The sequence below is a fragment of the Haemaphysalis longicornis genome, unplaced genomic scaffold (assembly GCF_048455015.1).
Source record: "Haemaphysalis longicornis isolate Haplotype H1 unplaced genomic scaffold, Haemaphysalis longicornis Haplotype H1 scaffold_1, whole genome shotgun sequence".
Classification (NCBI taxonomy): Eukaryota; Metazoa; Arthropoda; class Arachnida; order Ixodida; family Ixodidae; genus Haemaphysalis; species Haemaphysalis longicornis.
Window position 1 is genome coordinate 243,019,609 of NW_027526203.1, and position 16,582 is coordinate 243,036,190.

Sequence of the window (16,582 nt, forward strand, 5' to 3'; positions counted from 1 at the left end):
CCGTCGATAGCTCAGTTGGTAGAGCGGTGGACTGTAGAGGTACCCGTTGCTGTAATCCATAGGTCGCTGGTTCGAATCCGGCTCGACGGATAGGAGCTTTTTTTCTATACAGCATTTCAATTTATTAATTCTATCATTATGCTTTATTGATGGGTAAACAATGCGTAAATATTTATATGGCCTCGAAAACAACTCTTGCGTCTTCCCCCGATTAGTCGCCAAGGTGGGGTAAGTTTCTGAAAACGGTAAGTTGACATCCACATGAACTATAGCAGTAGTAGGAGGGCACACAGATTTTTCAGAAAAGCTCACAGCCGAAGAAAATTGATATCTCAAGGATAAGGTAAGTTGCGCGAGTTGGTACAAACTAATTTTTGGTTCAGCAGCGAACCGCAATTTGGCGAGGATTTGAATGCTGAGTCCATGCAAGATCCTTTTGCATATCGCAAACAACCATAATTGTGATTTCTGTAACTTTTTTTATGCATTTTCTGCGACAGTAGACAGATCCTGCTACTAGAAGTGATATATCAGTAGTCACGGTCCTGTGATCTACCGATTAAGGAGAACGTGTTTTCGTACTTTAAAGTTCCTTGAAAAGGACTATGAAGACCGCATAACAGCATACATTTTCTACAACTCCCTTATCTGCCTTTTAGCCCCAAAGGACATGGTTTGCACCACAAAAAGATCCTAAATATCGGCAAGCTTTCCCATTTCCCCTCGCACATCTGTGGTGATGTCATCGGTTACTTAACGAAACTAGCTTGCTCACACGTGCTTTTTTTCTATGTCAGCCTAGACTAGTGTAAAAATTGAATTTGGTAGCATCGTGCAGCGTTTGACAGAATTCTACACGTTATAATTAATGCCTTATGCGTCTTCCAAGAACTTTTGTTTTCACTGTGTGCTGAATTGTTGGGTAGCATGATTCGCCTGGATCGCATGGTCGCCTGATTTCGCAAACATAAATGGCTGTAACAGAAGTTAGCGCTGGTGCTCCAAGTTGCACGCCCATTTTTTCTCGATCGCTTACACGCTTTTCAAGCGCACTCAGTGTTACCAGGGGACTCTTATCAGGCGCGAATTGCCTTATAGGTGTACCGTCTCAGCAACATCAGCCAGTCGGAATAATCGATACTAATAAAAAGAAGGACATGCAGGTAGTCCCGGATTCATCATGCGTAACGTAAAACTGGAAAAGGTGGACGAACATACCTGTCTTCGGAAGGTCGTCAGTGCTGATCCAAAGAGCGAGAAATTATTTATAAGGCTCATAATTCTTGCGTTTCAGTAGAACTCGGCGTGCACTCGCAAACACATGGGCTTTAATAAGGCTGGCAATGGGGAATTCAAGTTTTTTGGTAAATTCGGGAGTTTGCTATATAAAGAGGTTCGTCACATACAGGTTTAACTGTATTAAACATCTCTATATGTCCCCATAATGGACAGTTGCATCATGTTTTGTGTAGCGTTGTTGTCTTATCATCGTGTATATCGCCATTCGTATACCGATGTATGTCGCCATGTTTTACACCTGATCCTTCTCTCCCCCCCCCCCCCCCACTTTTTTCCCCTTTCGCTGTTTCATTTCACGGTATTCACCCCCATCTGGAGTAGCAAGCCCTACCGTTAGTGACGCTGGGCTGTTCGGTTTTCATGAAAGATTTTCTCTCTCTCCATTCCTCCCTCCGTGTTCTCTTCTTCCCCGCAAGAGCACTGATGTCCCATCAGACCACTTCATTTTTTAGAAAATTTTTTGCAAACAAGGAATTGAAGCAGTGACCAACAAGATTTTTGCGGCTAAATGCTCGACAAAAGTGCGCTGAATTTGTTTATTGAAAGCACTAAAATTCGCGCCGTATGGAGTTGCTGGCGCCTCAGTATAACGAGTGACGTGAGTGATCCTGGACGCTCGACCTGTTCTCCCACCCCACGATAAACACTTCGCCTTTCGTTTCTAGGTTACCTCGAATAACGGCACAGCCCACTCAAGGTGGGCGTGGGCCAAACGCTGTTCCGTCGATAGCTCAGTTGGTAGAGCGGTGGACTGTAGAAGTACCCAATACTGACATCCATAGGTCGCTGGTTCGAATCCGGCTCGACGGATAGAAACTTTTCTGTTTACTTTTTTTACATCTTCCTTACAGATTTTCAATATTTATTACTTCTATTGTTATGCTTTATTGATGTGTAAACAATGCGCAAGTATTTATAGTGGCTCGAAAACAACTATTCTGTCTTCCCGCGATTAGTCGGCAAGGTGGGGTAAGTTTCTGGAAACGGTAAGTTGGCATACACGTGAACTAGTAGGAGGGTACACAGAATTGTCAGGAAACTTCGCAGACGAAGAAAATTGATATCTCAAGGAGATGGTAAGATTTCGCGAGTTGGTACGAACTAATTTTTGGTTCAACAGCGGAACTTAATTAGGCGAGCGGTTGAATGCTTAGTCCATGCAAGACCCTTTCGCATATCACAAACAACAACAGTAGTGATTTTTAAAGCTTTTTTATGCACGTCCTGGACAATAGACAGATCCTGCTACTAGAGGTGATATATCGGTAGTCACGGTCCTGTGATCTACCGATTAAGGAGAACGTGTTTTCGCACTTTCACTGGGGTATGTGTGTGCAGGGGATGAAAAATAGGGCAGGCGAAAAAGAGAGGATAAGAGCGGGGCCGCGCACACACTTTTGTCGCTTTGTGGGTACTATATATAGTCTTTAACCTAAGCCTAGCTGTGTCCTTCATAAAACGCTGAAGGGCTCTTGTTGCCTTCTGCGAAGTCGATTGTAGAAGTCGGTGTCCTAGAATAGTCTCTACTGTGTACTGCTGACTGTCCAATCGGCTGAGCTCGGCGGGCAAAGCACGTCTGTCTAGTGAATACTGGAGGCAACGACAAAGCACATGTTCAATTGTCTCTTCAACATCGCAGGCGTCGCAGTGGGCGCTACTGGCGGCCACTCCAATGAGAAAGGAGTACGCTCTCGTAAAGGCCACTCCCAAACACAGTCTACAAAGTAAAGTAGAGTGCGATTGAGATAGCCCACACGAAAGGCGGCGCTTGAGTAGAAGCTCCTGGTTATGGAGGCGCGTATGCACGAAGTCCGGTGTACAGTCAAACCCGTTTATAGCGAATTGCAATATGCACTGCGATTAGTTCGATATATCCAATAGTTCGATATAGCCGAACCCGCCTATAACAAACTTATCGTTACAAGTTCGCAATCCGCGGGAGCCCCCCTCCCCCTCCTCAACTCCACCATCCCCGCATGCAAAAACGAACACAGTAAAGTAGCCGTTACCATACCCAAAGTAATCCATTTATTGCAAGTATTAAAGCTACTTTCCGCCTGAACTGCCTACTTTGCAAAGAAAAAAGCGGTGATTTTTGTTTTCACTTTCGTTTTGGCGGCTTCAACTAGCATAGCATTCTCTACACGAAACATTATTTGCACCAGTTCGAGTCCGCGTCCTCCAAAATCTAAGCATTGGCGGAGCACATTGACTGCCGAAAGCGCTTCATTATAAGCGTCGGACGGCTTTCGCTCGCGACATCATCGGGAATGTGGGGGAGCTCTTCCCACAGTTCACCGATGTTGCTGTCTTGGTCCGGACTCGCTGACTGCGCGGGTTCCGTCGTGAGTCCCGCGCGTCGGAAACAGTTACAGAAAGTGTCGGGCGTCATGTCGCTCCGTGTGAGGCGCAATGTCTAAGTCGCAACTCTTGCTCCGTGGTCGCGGCCAATCCACATCTCAATCGCCGCTCCGAGACCATGCATTTCGGCGGCCATTCTAGGCGTGCAGAGTTCGATATATCGGATGTGAACTTCGTTATAAGGAATATGTTTCCCATGTATTTCCGTAACTGAATTATTTTTGTTCGATATATAGCATAATTCGCTCTATCCGGGTTCGTTATAGCCGGGTTTGACTGTATTCCAATGACTAATGGAGATCCTGCTCGCGAACTCGCGACGCACCCTCGCGGTATCGGTCCTTGAAAGTGGAATCAAGATGGTGCTTTCACTGTAATGGCCTGTACGGGCAGCTGCATCTGCCAAAACACAGCCATTATTCGACAGTGACTTGGGCAGCCACTGAAATAAAATATTATGGCCCTTTATGACGGCTTGGTGAAATACTTCTCGACTTTTTGTCACCAGTTGGTGGAGAGGACCATAGCGCAGGGCTGCTCGGAAACTTTGCAGGGCACCTTTGGAGTAGGTAAAAATAGACCATTTTTGGGGAGGAGCTTCCAAAATGTATTGAAGAGCTTCCCAGATAGCTGCAAGTTCAGCAGACGTCGAGCTCGTGACACGGGCGACACGGGATCGAATTTTGGTTGATTCTGATGGTATACCCACCGCACCTGGCAAGCTCGAGGACGTTAACCATCTGTGGCTACACGCTTCCGCTCATTGTGTTGTTCGTGCAGTAACTGCATGGAAAACTGTCTGAGAGCCAGAGGAGGCAAGTCGGCCTTCTTTCCAATGCCCGGAACATAGAGACGAATCTCGGGGGTTGCCATGCACCACAACGGGGAGAACGGTGTTACCGCAGGCGGTACTTCAAAGTTCCTTGAAAAGGACTATGAAGACAACATACATTTTCGACAAATTCCTCAACTACCTTTTAGCCCCAAAGTACATGGTTTGCACCGAAAAAAATATCCCAAATATCGGCAAACTTTCGCATTTCCGCTCCGCTAGGAGGCGTCGCTTGAAAGAAGGCGCAACACCGAGCTCTGCAATCTATGCTCATCGCACGAGGCCACCGACCCTGTGACCTGAACCACCCGGTCTACTCTATTCGGAAAGTCTCCAGGATCATTCTGATCCATCATTTGTCGCATTTGACCACAAACACATTGTAAACCGCGCCTCCAAAGGCGTAGTCATTCCCGGGACTTGCCACGCCTAACCAAGGAGTTCGAATTTGGTGCCATGGCAACGGCGCTACCGCAGCCGTCGCCACATGCCGCCGATGCATCTCCATCCGAAGCACGTGCTCTCACCGCCAAGAAACCCCTCATAGGCCCCCGAAGAAGCTCATCTTCGGTGCATCGGCATGCAAAAGCAAGGAGCAAGCTCGCCCAGCCACAGGCTGCCGAGAGGCAGCCTGCGGATAACAACGACATTCGTGCCAGGTGAGGTACGCCATCAAGTGACGCAACACCGCCGAACCAGCAGCATCGACTGTGCACGCAGCCTATAACTCCTCGTTGCCGGGTGCAGTGATATCCTGCATGGCAATCCAGGCACGCGCCACTGAGCTGTTCAAGCTCGGGGCAGGAGACCTCTTGCTCTTGGGGCTATATCGTCGACCGCAATTCCGCCCTGGTTACGGCTCGGGAACACTGTGAAGACGTCGAAACGCAGGACAGCCCTCCCGACTCCGATTATGACCATCAGTAGCATCCTGCTACATTCAGTTGCATCGTGCAACGTTTCCCAGAATTCTGCACGTTATAATTAATGACTTAGACATATTTTGAGAACTTTTGTTTCCACTTTGTGTGGAATTGTCGGGTCGCATGATTCGCCTGGGTCGCATGGTCCCCTGATTTCGCAAACATAAATGACTGTAATAGAAGTGAGTTCGCGTTGGTGCTCAAGTTGCACGCCTATTTTTTCTCGATCGTTTACACGCCTTTCAAGCGCACTCAGTGTGTCCAGCTAACTCTTATCAGGCACGAACTGCCTTATAGGTATACCTTCTCAGCAACGTCCGTCGGTCGGTATTATCGAAACTAATAAAAAAAAGGTAGTCCTGCCCTCGTCATACGTCAGGAAAACCTGGAAAAGCTGGATGGACGTACCTTTAGGCGAAAAGTCGTCAGTGCTGATCCAAAGAGGGAGAAATAATTTATATGGGGTCATATTTCTTGTATTTTAGGGGGAACTGGGCGGGCACTCTCCAGTTACTGACACTAGGATACCCCGGTCACGAAAACGAATGGTATACAAAAAAAATCGCGCCAATCCACCCCGTGAATGTGGTTGGAAAGCAAAGCTGTAAACGGCACCCATAACGATTACCCATGCGACGTCACTTAAATTCACTCACATCGCTCTACAAATAGCAAAACCAGAGAGAAGTGAAATGCACTTAACCACACCATTTATTACTTCAAAGAGATATTCTTGTTAAGGTTAAATCAATGCATGAAGCATGAACGGTGTTTGGTTGAGTTGTATTGAGTAGCACAAGAGTGGAAACTTTTTTTATAAAATTAAAGTAAGCTCCAACCCGGTGTTAGACGATCTGTCTTCTCCGTCTCTGCGCCGCGGACGGACGCGACAAGATTTGCGGCAGAGGAGGAGGAGGAGGAGGAAGAAATACTTCTGTTCAGATTTCTGAACGGCCCTGAGTGCAGCCCTGGGGAGTGATTCCTTCTTCTGTGGGGCCCATATGCAGTCCGCGCGGCCTGTGTTCTGTCCACCCGCCTATGCTGGGTAGGTAGAGAGGGCCTGGACAGCAGCATCTCCCATTGCTCTTGTTGGGTAGTTGACGGAAAGAGAGGAGGGTGCTCAGGGCTAAAGTCGCACACCCCGATTACGGGACGGAATATTCCTACTTCTGAGCAAAATTTACATTCAGTGTCGTAGCGATTTCGATACATTAAGTGAAGACGCGTAGGCTGTGGTAAGGAGCCCGGATTGTATGAGCCGTAGGGTAGTTAGTTGTTCTCTGGAAAGGTCAGGGTAAGGCGAAGGTACGGTCTGTCTCAGACGGCGATAATGCTGGGTTATCTCCCTGAACGTGACAAGCGGGTGACTGTCCTCGTGCAGCTCCATAGCACGGAAGGTTAAAGCGCAGGCTTGTTGGGTGGGCGTATTTCTTGCCCTCCATTGAAGCGTGAGGGGGTGTCCAGATGAGCTAAATGGAACCGTTTGGGGAGTGGTTTTTTAGCACGCGCAGTGCAGGTCAGGACACCCAACCCTACTGGTAATTCGAGTAGGCTTGCTGGGAATCGATGACGACCCTCCGAACCCCTGGTTGAGCGAGAGCCAAGGTGATGGCTGCCTTTTCTGCTGCCGTCATTTCTTGGGTCCTAAGCGAGGTTCACGCAAGGAGGTTGGTTCTGGAGGTAGCCACGATGATGGCGTATTGCTGCCCTCGATGTTTGGAGGCGTCTGTGTAGATAACTGCATGATCCCCACCGAGGGTGGTGTTTAGCGCTTGAGCCCGTGCTTTTCGGTGTCCCTCGTCATGTGAGGGGTTCATATTTCTAAGCAAAGGGAGCATCTTTAGTTTTAGTCGCCAAGAGTCTGGGAGCACGTAAAGCAGAGTGACATTCTGGGCTGCCCAGCCAATCTCGTGAAGCATGCGGTTACCCATCGCAGTTCTGAGTCGGACCTTCTGGTCAGAAAGATGGCATTCTATCAGCTCTTCCACCGTGTTGTGGAGCCCCGTGCTAAGCAGCCTCTGTGTGGACGCACTCATCAGAAGACCAATGGCCTGCTTGACCGCCTTTCTAATCATTATATATAGCATCTCTATGTCTTCCTTGTCGAGAATAAGACAGGGGGTTGACGTAAGTAACTGTCGAGAGGACAAAAGCTTCAATTAATCGAAAGGTACCGAATTCCTTTAGGCCTCGCTTCTTGGTGGCAACTCGCCTGATCATGTGTATGATTTGATTATTGCTATTTTTTAGGCGCTGCAAGGAGACGTCACTCTTGGTGTTAGCCTCGAGATGTAGGCCCAGGATCTTGATGCTGGGGCTTGGAGTGATGGCCTGGCTATCAACGAGTATTTGAATGTATTCCTTGGTTTGGCGTGAGGGCCGACGACAAGGAGCTGTGATTGTTTACGTGAACACTAGAGGCCACAGGCTTTAGCACATTGGCGTACTAGAAGTGAGATGCCATGCATTGGTGTGAGCTTCCTTTAATTTTTGTAACTCTTAGCACGTGAGCAAGGTGCGCACAGGGCCGCTAGATGGGCTTGAGTGGTCGCGTGACGCTTTCACGTGGCATTCAGCGAGAACGCAGGGGGTAAACCCATAGATGTGCTTGGTGAGTACACCACCTGTCTTCCCAGTCTTAGCGTGGGCTCGTAGCAAAATCGGTAAGACAACGGGCTGTCGCTTTGTTAGTCTATTAGTTCGAGGTTCGATTCCCGGTGGTGCCAGTACATTCTTTTATTTGATTGATTGTGGGGTTTAACGCGCCGACGCAACGCAGGCGATGAGGCGCGCCGTAGTGGAGGGCTCCGGATTAATTTTGACCACCTGGGGATCTTTATCGTGCGCCGAAATCTCGTACACACGGGCGTTTTTGCTTTTCGCCTCCATCAGAAAAGCGGCCGCCGCGGCCGGGAATCGAACCCGCGACCTCGTGCTCAGCAGCGCAACGCCTTAGCCACTGAGCCACCGCGGCGGGTACATTCTTTTATTTGTTCGCTGAGTTTTCTGCTAACACCAACGGTCGCGAAAGAACCCTTGGGGCGTAGAGGTAAAAAGCTTTGCTTTAAAAATGCGTATTTCTGGTCTTAGCTTATTGAACAGAAACTTCGAAAGCTGGTGTGAAAGAAATTCGATCTCAAATTAATAGGAAGAAGGTAATTAAGCTTCGCATGTCATGCGGACATACTTGGCAGTAATGAAATTACAGTAATCAAAATCCAGTAATTAAATTACTTTTTGCTGTAATTAGTAATGTAATTAATTACCTCTGACTGTTGATAATTTAGTAATGTAATAAATTACTTCAGGTCAGTAATTTTACGGAAAGTACTCATTACTTCCCCAATTACCTTTGACCACGATATAGCCTGTCCACTTGTCTTACGGCATAAAAAGTTGACCAAGCATAGTTGACCAAGTAGAGTTCCAATGCCCAGAGAGTTTCTGGGCATTGGAACTCCACGAACGCGAAGGAAACAACGCTTCGATGAGAGCTCTGCCTGCTTTCTCGTGCCTCTTAGTTCTCTTTTCATGCGTTCCGGGAATGCCGTGGAGACAGTCAGTCGGGTTAAACAAAAGCATGCAGATTGTATTCAAGGCTTCGTTACACTGGTCTCTGGTGTAAGCCCGCTGCTAGGAAGATCAGGAGCACCACGTCCATTCAGTCGTGAAGCGATGAACTCGAGCATTGGAGGAGCAGCGGCATCGCTGATATTACTGTTTTCGAAGGCTACCCGAAAATGAAAAGATTCTTATTTGTGTGCAACACAACCCTGCCCTCATCCGCGCCAGCGAAGCGTCTTTTTAGCATGGCAAAATACACTCTGTCGTACAAACGGGGACACCTTTCCGATGCCAACTTTGAATCGCAGCTCCTTCTGAGATGTAATAAAGATATCTAACACATCAATGTATAGTGCTGTAAAAAAACTGTACATAAGTTGGTGTATAAACAAGTATTTTTGAGATTGCAGTGTATATGAGTAAATAAAGTGAGTTGGTAGTGTATGAGTGATAAATTTTTGTTGATGTAATTTCGAAGTAATTTCATTACTTTTGGAAAGTAATAGCAGAGTCCTTCAAAGCATTGAAGGACTCTGGTAATAGTAATGTAATGTCACTACTTTCGGCCACCTGTAATTTCTAATGTCATTTATTTACAGTTTTGAAAATTTTAGGAAAGTAATGAGTAATGTAATTTAATTACTTTTTAGAAGTAATTTTGCCATTTCTGCGTGCGGATGGCGATAACCGTTGTACAATTCGAGCTTCAGCAGCCCCACCAGCGTTGGCGGTCAGTGAACTCCTGGAATTCCGATAGCAACCTTCTTCTCTACCTTATCCTTCAAATAAAAATATTTTCCACCAGGGCATTCATGCCCCAGAAGACAACGAGTGACGGCGCGCGTTTTCTTTCTTTCTACGTTAATCCTTTTTTTTAACACGTCTTGGTAATGCAATGGGTTCACTGGTGCCATTTGTTTTTCACACAGGTAGCGGCAACTGGTCAGCTGGTTTTAAAAACTTCTTTTCACTAATCAAGGTTGATTGGACATATGGTTTGCGTTAAAATAAAAAGATTGCTCGTTGGAAAAAAATAAAATAGCGGCACGCAGATTGAAAAAATGGGGCTTCAAAGACACCCAAAAATACATGTCAAAATGTGAACTGCAATAATTACACACGTCTCCAAAAAGCACGCTTGTGCTTTAGGCATCTTTTTTGCCGACGGGATACCCTTATTGCCTGATTCTTTTATCAAAGATTGTCCACGGTACAATATATGCAACTGAAATTCCCTCAAACAACCTCAGGAATTTGTGAAGTTCTTTATTTATCCATTTGTTTGGTTAGCGCACTACGCTTAGATGTTCCAACAAAGCCGTGATTTTTGCGAAGTTGCGTTGTTAATTGCAAATTTGTAGCGAAGGTTTTTTCAAACGCGGCCGGAATGCTAATAGCAGCAATGCAACAAACTTTCATTACGACAGACGCTTGCCATGTAATTGAACGAGATGATTGTCACACGTACGCCGCATTCTTTACGTGCAGCGCAATCTAAAAAAAGTAGGATTTTGCGGCACCGCACGGACCGCGCACACCATGTTTCGGAGCATCTGCGTCGATCGCGGCGCTGGAATACAACCAGTTGACCACGTAAGCGGCGCGCGGCATTGCCGTGTCCAGCCCATCAGCGGCGCCACGAGACAGTACTATCCCTTTCGTGGTATCCCGTTCGCCCTGGCTGAAGCCCAGTCCCCAGAAGCAATGTCCCCGTGTTATTCGATGCTTTCCAGCAACCTCCCGCGTGGTCCAGCTCGGCGTTTTCCAGTGTTTTCCGTTCTCTACAGCGTATTCCATCGGTGTCCTAATGCTGCAAAACCGGGTTTTTCCGACAGGGATTGTTGTAACGAAAGGCACGGACGAACCACCATTGCATGCAATAACCATCCGTACAAAAAACCCAGCCGAGGCCGAAGAGGCAGCAATAGCCGTAGCACTGACGCAACGCCCCACGCCCGATTATCTCAGATTCCAAAACCGCTGTTCAAAATTTTGCCCAGGGCCACATTTCCTCCCTGGCACTCAAAATTCTTCAGAAGAATCGCCCCTCACCCCAGTAGACATACTCTGGACACCCGCCCACGCGGGACAGGAAGGGAACGAAACCGCACACTCTCAGTCTCGAGATCTTAACCTCCGAGCTGGAGTGGCGCCCTACCCATTCCACGGGGCAAGGTCATCCAGAGACACAGTCTCCTTAACAATACCGATATTACAGAACATTACCGCCTCTGTAGCGGAAAGCTAGCACCCCCGCACTCAGGACTCACAACAGCCCAAGAGAAAGAGACTGGAGACTCATACAAACAAACATACCCACACCAAACCCGCCTGCACTAATCCACCCAACAAAAGTCCCATCCCCGAGCTGCACTTTCTGCACAGCCCCAGCCACCCTACCCCACATTCTGTGGGCCTGCCCCCAAAATCAGTATCCCCGAATCACCACAGCTTAGCAGTGGAGACGAGAACACTGGATAGCACTGGCATCCTATGACAGGGAGGTACAGACTTCACTGATCGCAAGGGCCGCCTCGGTCATCGTTGGGCTGACAACAATCACCAACCTCTCAAGCTAAAGAAAAGCTTCGTTTAATAAAGTTTATTATCTCTCCTTCTCCAACACCACGATAAGCGCTTCGGCTCACATTTCTAGGTTACCTCGAATAACGGCACAGCCCACTCATGGTGGGTGCGGCACACGTACGTTCCGTCGATAGCTCAGTTGGTCATGGCCATACGCCAATGGTCAAGTTGACGCTAAATGGTCAAGAGAATATTTCGCTGATTCAATGCGTATGATTATTGAAGTGTGGAGGGCTCAGCCTGAGCCTCCAGAGTGGTTGCCTGTGATGGAAACACTGACCAACCTCAAATAATTTTAATCGTTTTTCTGCTGGCGAGGTGATGACTATCAGTTTTATCGTTGTAGTGTTTTGTTTGATGGTGCTTGTTTTGCACTAAAATATTGCAATAAAGGAACAAAAAAGTCGATAGCTCAGTTGGTAGAGCGGTGGACTGTAGAGAGACCCGATTCCGACAGCCACCTTCTCTCCCTTATTTCTCAAATAAAAATATTTTCAACCAGGGCATTCATGCCCCATAAGACAATAAAGCCATGCACTCTCGCTCTTACGATTTTTTCTTTTTTTTTCAAATTTCTTCCAACCAAAGAAATCACCCGGTGACCAACGGTAGTTTTGCGGCAAAGTGCTCGACAAATGTGCACTGAGTATGTTCATTGAAAGCACTGCAATTCACGCCGTGTGGAGTTCCTGACGCTTCAGTATAATGTGTGACACGAGCGACCCTGGACGCACGACCTGTTCTCCCACAACAAAATAAGCGCGTGGGCTCACGTTTATAGGTTACCTCGAATAACGGCACTGCCCACTCAAGGTGGGTGTGGTACTTACGCCGTTCCGTCGATAGCTTCTTGGTGGTGTAGATGCTAGGCCGGCGCGACAGTTCTTTCGTGAGAGTGTGACGCTTTAAGTTGAAGTCCAAGAGTATGTGCCTGAATGGTTGGTACGCGTGGAACCACTGACCGCACTGAAATAACACCATCCGGAAGAACCTGATTGTGGCTTTGTATTAACTCGTGCTGTCTTGTGTTGTAATGTGTTGGTTTTGTGCATGTCGAAGTCCGGCAATAAAGAAAAAAAAAAGGTCGATAGCTCGATTAGTAGAGCGGTGGGATGTATATGTTCTAGACGCTGACATCCATAGGTCGCTGGTTGGAATCCACCTCGACGGATGGGTATTTTATTTCGCCTTACTGTTTTTGCATCTTCCCTACAGCCTTTAACTGTTTATTGGAGTAAAATTTCGAGCAAGCGCCCCCCTGCAGGCAAGTTGAGATCACCGGCAAAGTGGGGAGGGGGCGCTATTCCGCAACGAAAACAAAATTCAAGATGGCGGCAACAACAATACCCCCCAGGGAAAAAATGCGGAATGCACATTCACCTATTATTCTGACAAAGAATACTAGGCATCGCTCTAAAACCATCAAAAGACTCCTTTGAGACGGTCCCAAAGAAAAGTTCACAGAATTCCGCTTAAAGGTCCCCCCCCGCCCCGGTTTCCTGGTGCCCTGCCAGTCCAACATGAAGACCGCCTTCCTCCGAGCCATCCTGTGCGTTACTTGTGCCACAACCCCTGAAGGAGTGTACCACAGTATTCTTGGGTACAGCGGCCCATGCCTCGGCAACAAAATCGAGCACATGCTTCCTCCAACAGAAAAGCGATAAATGCCGCTTAGAGATCGGGCTATTGGGCTGCTACCACGATTGTATTGGGTTTTAGACTGGCTGTGGCACGCCAATGTTGCCAGGGTGCGGTGTATTTCGTTTGTGGACACGGAGGGGTTGGCGGAGGCGCTTTCCCGATACGACGCGGAAATTCTAAATTAGCAGTGGATTCGAAGGGGTGAATTCAACCTTGCACTAGTGGGGGCGCTTATTCGGAATTTTTCGGTACTTTCATTTTTATGCTTTTATTCACGCGTAGCCAATGCGGAAATATTTATAAAGGCGCGAAAACAACTCTTGTGTCTTCTCCAGATAAGTTGACAAGGCGGGAATAGTTTCTGGTAATGGTAACATGACATCCGCGTGAAATTTACCGGCAGTAGGAGGGTGCACAGATTTCTCAGAAAACTTCGGAGCCGAAGAAAAGTTATGTCCCAAGGGGATGGTAAGTTCCGCAAGTTGGTAAGAACTAATTTTTGGTTCAACAGCGCAACTTGGGCGAAGACAAAGGAAGATGACGACACAGGAGCTGACTCTCGAATACATCTTACTTTTGCTCCATGTTATTTCTCTCAAAATAAATTTCAGTTGAGACACAGCGCCTGTGTTGACCTCTCTGTTTATCCTGATTAAGAATAGGCTTCACATGTCCCTTTCGAATACATCGCAAGAAGATTTTTGTTTAAAAAAAATGGCGGTGTATCGGATCACTTCGCTCAAATGTCTTCGTAAGACGATATCACTTGGAGCACTGCCACGAAGTCCTGGATCACGCGAGTCCTTTTTTGTTTTTTTGGGCCAAAATAATGTTTTATTCGCGTATTTGCGATTTGCACATTTATTTTCAAGTGAAAGAATACTGCGAGTACCAGTTGGGCATCGATGTTTTGCCTCAAATATGCCTAATGTTTTCTTTTTGCTCAACAATCTTGACAAGTATGAGGTATGGCAACGGATTTATTGGTTCGGTAAGGTTTTGGCTATATAAACTTCCTCTTCGAAAATTCTTCCAACTTTTAGCTGAATGCCTGAATTGAGTGACAGACAGACGGACTGACGGGCCGTAATTTTCGTGTTTAAGCAGCCCAATAAGGACTGTCGTCTTTTAATAAAATGGATTGTTGGGCGAGTTGGTTCATGGCTTCAAGAAAATTAAAAAGAGCGCAAAGGACGAGGACAAAGAAACACAGTAGACGGGACGCGCGTCCCGTCTACTGTGTTTCTTTGTCCTCGTCCTTTGCGCTCTTTTTAATTTTCTTGATGTCGTCTTTTAAGCTTTCTCCGTGGATGTCATTTCGTTAGACAAAATTACAACCATGCCTTTTTTCCATTCTAGGGAACGCCAAGGTGCATAGCCACGGGAAAATGGGCTGCAACTATTCTGACTTTTTTCTTGCCATAGCATGGACCTACCTACCACCCTTGTGCGCATGTTTATTCACGGACCATGCGAACTACTAAGTGATCTTCACGGTACCCATAAACTATGAAATGATCCCTACCAGTTCAAGTAGTTTGTGACCTCCCGTGCCTTCCATGCTCCTCATAACCTTGAACTGTGCTATCTCTTCCATCATTGCGTCCCTCGGTGTATTTCTTCTTCTCCACCAGGGCGTATGCCCCCTCATACAATAAAGCCATTCTCTCTCTCTCTCGTCACGGACATTTCCAAATGGCTGCTCGTGGTGGTGAGAGCAAACATCAAAGCCCTGCAAATTTGATGCGCAGCTTACGACAGAAAAGCATTTATTGGCTTCATCGCAGACCGAGTTAGAAAACTATTGCTATAGCCTAGTCCATTCCGCCTCTATAGCTCAATCATTTCAGGGGCACCATGCCTCTCCTCCTCAGCTCCCTGCATAAGCCAGAGACTGCAGGGATCCGTATGCTCAACGATCCTTTGTCCTTATTTCGATTAGCTATTGTTTGTCTAGAAAACCCACTGACGAAACATGGATAATTCTATGGAAGCTTTAGTGCGGGGCATAGTGGAAAACTCGTTTAGTTATTGGGGGCAAATGTGACCGTTGACGACGTATTCTCCATGACGTCAACTTGCTTCTGCTGGCAGATTGCTGATCCATTTTGGCATGTGATATGCCCCGGCCATATAAACAATGTCTCTAGTTTTCCCAATAACTGATACGCTTTTGTCTTGAGCTTCGCATATAGTAGGCCGAGTTTGGTTCCGTCGTTGTTTGCCAAATTAGTTGACCGCAAATATATTGTACATTGGGAAGAAATGCCTCGCTTTAATAAAATAGGATACCAACTGGAATTTCTATTCTGTAAATAATGACAAGACAAGTTGGAAATACTAGACCCAGCCAAACCTTCTTGCAAAAATTATCCGTCCTCTCCTTTCTGGGGCAAAACAAAAAAAATATAAAAAATTAAGGTACTGCCCTGATTTCAACTGCAACTTAACATACCAATGTCCATTCTTATTAATATAAAAGCTAAGTCTAGTGCAGAAAGTAGTCTTGCGTGAGAATTCCGGATAAATTGAATGTATGTGTTTTTCCTCACACGATATTGATCCTGGAAACAATGAAGTTGTAATATCTTTAATAAACATTGATGGATTAGTTGTCTCTAGAGGGCGAGTGGCTCGTTAGAAAGATCGGCCGCCATCCCGCCCTGCGAACGATATGTCCAGCGCAGCTGTACCAAACACAACACATTCTGACGAGTACGACACCGTCGCCGATGTCGCCGAAGAGGCAGAGGATACCGCGGGTGAAAGCCGTCCGCAGCTTAATGAAGCGCTTTCGGCAGTTGATAGGCTCCGCCATTATTGCTTCGATATTGAAGGACACGGACTCGAAGGCTGTGCTATTTGATTACGCCAAAATGAAAGTGAAAACAAGAATCACCTTTTTTTTGCGAAGTAGGCAGTTGAGGCGGAAAGTAGCCTTATTGCTCGCAATAAATGGATTGTTTTGTGTACGGTAACGACATACTTATTGTGTTGGTTTTCGCATGCGGGGATGGGGTGTCCCGCGTATTGCGAAATCGAAACAAAAAACTTGTTATCAGCGGGTTTCGCTATATCAAACTAACGGATATATCGAACTAATCGCGGCGCATATTGCAGTTAGCTATAACCGGGTTTGACTGTAATATGTTTTATTGTTACGTTACAGTAATGGTAGTGATAATGGCATTGTGGTCGCTGTGGTAGACCACGATTGGTTCCGCAACCATCTACCCATGGCAGTCTTAGAAGAAACTGCATGAGTTTGTGCGGTTTGCACTTCACACGAGGCCTTCGAATGACGTCAAACGGGGCTTTCGAAAGCAGCTGGAACATAATCTTTGGCGGGAACACGTGGGAGGGCGGTTCCATTGTT

The 16,582-nt window shown here is 46.8% G+C and overlaps 2 non-coding genes across 2 annotated transcripts; both read left to right on the forward strand.

Annotated features, from left to right (window-relative positions):
* On the forward strand, positions 1-90 carry Trnay-gua (transfer RNA tyrosine (anticodon GUA)). The gene is given in 2 exon segments: positions 1-37; positions 55-90. It is a non-coding gene; the product is annotated as a tRNA-Tyr (tRNA).
* A 1,929-nt stretch (positions 91-2,019) lies between these two features.
* On the forward strand, positions 2,020-2,109 carry Trnay-gua (transfer RNA tyrosine (anticodon GUA)). Its single transcript is given in 2 exon segments — positions 2,020-2,056; positions 2,074-2,109. It is a non-coding gene; the product is annotated as a tRNA-Tyr (tRNA).
* The last annotated feature ends 14,473 nt before the right edge of the window (positions 2,110-16,582 follow it).